Source organism: Triticum dicoccoides, unplaced genomic scaffold (genome assembly GCF_002162155.2).
Source record: "Triticum dicoccoides isolate Atlit2015 ecotype Zavitan unplaced genomic scaffold, WEW_v2.0 scaffold20668, whole genome shotgun sequence".
Lineage (NCBI taxonomy): Eukaryota > Viridiplantae > Streptophyta > Magnoliopsida > Poales > Poaceae > Triticum > Triticum dicoccoides.
The window spans coordinates 13,813-18,015 of record NW_021236510.1 but is presented as its reverse complement, the minus strand read 5'-3'; the positions used below and the strand labels follow the sequence as shown (position 1 = coordinate 18,015).

The 4,203-nt window shown below is 37.0% G+C and overlaps 1 long non-coding RNA gene across 1 annotated transcript; it reads right to left on the bottom strand.

Annotated features, from left to right (window-relative positions):
- Nucleotides 1-2,050: 2,050 nt before the first annotated feature.
- On the bottom strand, nt 2,051-3,222 carry LOC119345116. The gene is made up of 3 exons (XR_005166918.1): nt 3,147-3,222; nt 2,802-3,032; nt 2,051-2,109 (listed from the first exon to the last, which is right to left on the bottom strand). It is a non-coding gene; the product is annotated as an uncharacterized LOC119345116 (long non-coding RNA).
- Between the last annotated feature and the right edge of the window lie 981 nt (nt 3,223-4,203).

The window sequence follows — 4,203 nt, the reverse complement described above, 5'->3', positions numbered from 1 at the left end:
TTTTTTGTTTTCTTTGTCGCTTTATTTATTTTATTTTGTTTCTACTTACAATAAAATACTTATTGTTGCTATTTTTATTTTTTTCCAGTTTTTTTGTTTTGTTTTCTGTATTATTTGTTTTCTTTTGGTCAGCAAAATTATAAACTTTCTGTTAGTGCCATTAGTTTTAGAAAACATATAAACTTTTTGTTAGTGCCATTAGTTTTCAAATTTGAATAGTTTAAATTTGAACATAGATGCACCTATAGAGAAAATTCGACCTAAATTCATAGTTTTCAAATGAACTTTGAAAAAGTTGTCCTAGCATACTCGTCTGTTACAAATTTGGCATGGTATCATCATAATAGTTGCGGGAGAAAGTCTTCACTTTTTCTTCGCTTGTGTCATTGCTTATTGCGCCATAACCATGGATAATCTTCATTGTTTATCAGGATGCTTGGGTCAGCCTTGACATTGAAGGGAGGAATTTCATGAAACTTTTCATAATCTTCAGACATGTCTGTCTTGCCGTCCACTCCCAGGATGTCCCTTTTTCCTGAAAGAACTATGTGGCGCTTTGGCTCATTGTATGATGTATTCGCTTCCTTATCTTTTCTTTTTCTCGGTTTGGTAGACATGTCCTTAACATAGATAAGCTGTGCCACATCATTGGCTAGGACGAACAGTTCGTCAGTGTACCCAAGATTTTTCAGATCCACTGTTGTCATTCCGTACTGTGGGTCTACCTGTACCCCGCCGCCTAACAGATTGACCCATTTGCACTTAAACAAAGGGACCTTAAAATTAGGTCCGTAGTCAAGTTCCCATATGTCCACTATGTAACCATAATATGTATCCTTTCCGCTCTCGGTTGCTGCATCAAAGCGGACACCGCTGTTTTGGTTGGTGCTCTTTTGATCTTGGGCGATCGTGTAAAATGTATTCCCATTTATCTCGTATCCTTTTGTAAGTCAATACAGTCAAAGATGGTCCCCTGGACAACAAGTACAACTCATCACAAACAGTGTTGTCACCTCTGAGACGTGTTTCCAACCAACTGCTGAAAGTCCTGATGTGTTCACATGTAATCCAGTCGTCGCACTGCTCCGGGTGTTTGGAGCGCAGACTGTTCTTGTGTTCATCGACATGTGGGGTCACCAAGGTAGAGTTCTCTAGAACTGTGTAGTGTGCTTGAGACCAAGAATATCTGTCCCTGCATATTATTGAGTCTCTTCCAAGAGTGCCTTTTCCAGTCAGTCTCCCCTCATACCGCGATTTAGGGAGACCTATCTTGTTAAGGCCAGGAATGAAGTCAACACAAAACCCGATAACATCCTCTGTTTGATGGCCCATGGAGATGCTTCCTTCTGGCCTAGCGCGATTACAAACATATTTCTTTAGGACTCCCATGAACCTCTCAAAGGGGAACATATTGTGTAGAAATACGGGCCCCAGGATGACAATCTCGTCGACTAGATGAACTAGGACGTGCGTCATGATATTGAAGAAGGATGGTGGGAACACCATCTCGAAACTGACAAGACATTATTGGTGAAGATGACACCACATATATTTGATTTATTTTGAATTTAAATTATGACAAATGATTAAATCCACTATAATCCAAATGCATATGACAATAATTATTTAATTCATATGAGATTATATAAATATAAGTTAAGATCCAAATCACATCATAAATTTATGATATTATATATTTAATCGTCTCAGCCAATTCGTCCTCTTGTGTTTCATAGTTAAAATTAACACTGACTCACGAGTTTGACAGAAGAATAGACAAGTTGAAAAGCAATATTTAGATAAGTAAAGACCACATGTGTTATCCTGATGATTGCAATGTATGATTCAACAACTATCTTTCCATCGCAAAAGGATGGCCTTCATGCACCATTAAGTTTGGATTAGGACTGCTAAGTTGCTTGCTGAGTTGCTTGAGCCCTTAAGAGAAAACCAATCAGGATATCCGTCTCTTGTTGCTTCTTTTGCCATGCTCCATTCTTCTCTTGCTCGATCTTCTTCACATCTTCCAATTATTCGTGTTGCTTCCTCTACACCTCTTCAAATGCTCTCGCTTGTGCTTCAAGTCTCACCACTAACTCCTCTCAGTGCCTATAAATTGACAAAACATAACAACATTGCATCTTGATGAGATGAAAACAGACAAGATAAAAAGGTGAGAGTACCACTAAGAAGCTTACAATCTATCAAAATATGAATGTAAAATAGAGAGGTGCATTATTAAATGTTAAGGCAAACATATGGATGGGCAAATGAAACAGTAAACTGAAGAATAACTTATAATGGTAAAAAACATGCATAACTAAGAGATAAATTTCATTTATCATTCTGAAAAGGAGCAAGCATCACCGATAAGATATCAAGTTAGTAACCTAGGCAAGAAGCAACTATGCTTGGACAACAACTTTTAGATCAAACTCAACCAACCTATATCATTCTACTAAAAAGCAAGCATATAAACCAATCAACAAATCATACTAGATTTCAGGATTAGAAACCATGCATTACAATCTTATTCTCATGCCTTTGTGTTGTAGCAGCAAAAACCATGTATTTCTCATTACAAGAATTACTATTTTTATGTTACTTTGGATTATTGGGTTTGGATCAAACCATATATAAACAGCGAAGCACTCCTCAGTTTGTTACAAGAACTAAAGACAAATGTCTTATTCACAAGTATTTGTGTATGCATTTTCTTACTATCATGAGGGCACTATGAACAGGTAGAAAAGCATGAAAAAATAAACAACAAGAACACAACAAAGAAACAAGACAAGTACCTGTCATTTGCATCTCTCGCCTCTCTATCCTTTTGCTCAATTCTTTCTTCTAGAACTCAGATCCTTGCTGATGAATTAGAGTTCCCAAATCTCCCGGATCTTGATGCATAACTCATGCTGGAAAGGAAGGTGCTATGGGCGTTTTCTTCCTTTAGAACTTCAGCCACAATCATTGAATCAAACACTGGTTGTCACTTATGATTGTGTTTCCCTTTTCTTTTCCATTGCATTCTATTGTATAAAGGAAAACATTGATGCTCAAGTAAGGCAAAGTTCATATGATGGATACACTCGATCAATATGAGAATCATTTCAAGTCAAAAACAATAAAGGAAGAAATCTTACATAAGCTAGATGTGTCGGCTCGCTCATGCTGTTAGTATGGGTCTCTTTGAAAAACTCAATGGGACTTGGCTCCTGATTATTGTACTTGCCGTTTTCCTACATATGAAAATCTAACATTACCACTCCATATATAATGACAAGATCCGATAGACATAGGACTAGAAGTAAGGTATTTGGAATGCTTACAATTTTGCTGAAAGTGGAAACATAAGACTTAATTAAAGCCAGTGAATGCACACTGATGTACACATTATTCAAGATGTAAGTCCACACGATATATTAGCATTGCTTTGCACATAGCAAGAGTGGCTTCCCCTTCATCTCTCAAAGCCCCTTCCTAGAGCTTACATGAATATAATAAAGTAGATAAGTTAGGATGCAAGCACGGGATGCACTAATATTGTGTATAACTAATTGTTAAAGTGAAATTAATGGAAAACATTTACTCTTGCTTGCACTATGAGTAAGCATATGGATGGAGGAGTACTTGTAACGTAACTGACTGATTTAGCTATTACAAGTTGGCTTCGCATTGGTGGTAGACAAAAAGAAGCTAGATTGTGTAAAACAGTCATAACTCGTAAGCAGGCAGCAGTGCCAACAAGAAGTTCATGTCAGAATGTATAAATACAAAATGAAGATCTCACGCATTGGGATCTAACAAGTAAAGAAATCAACATGCATGGTGCAGCTGGGTCACAGTCAGGGAGAAGCAGCCAGCAAGCCAATAAAAACAAGACTAGAATGTTCATAATAAAAAACAGCAAAAATATATGATTACCGGAGCTACTGGCATAGTTTAGAAACCAGAAAGTTTACTACTATTTCAGAATTAAGGCTCGATGGATGGTGTTGTATGTTTGCAAAGTAGGAGCAGGTTGATTTTACCCAGCTTAGTATGTCAGCTTAGTATGGCATAGTTTAGAAACCAGAAAGTTTACTACTATTTCAGAATTAAGGCTTGATGGATGGTGTTGTGTGTTTGCAAAGTAGGAGCAGGTTAATTTTACCCAGCTTAGTATGTCAGAATATAGTAAAAAAACTAAAGTTTACCATG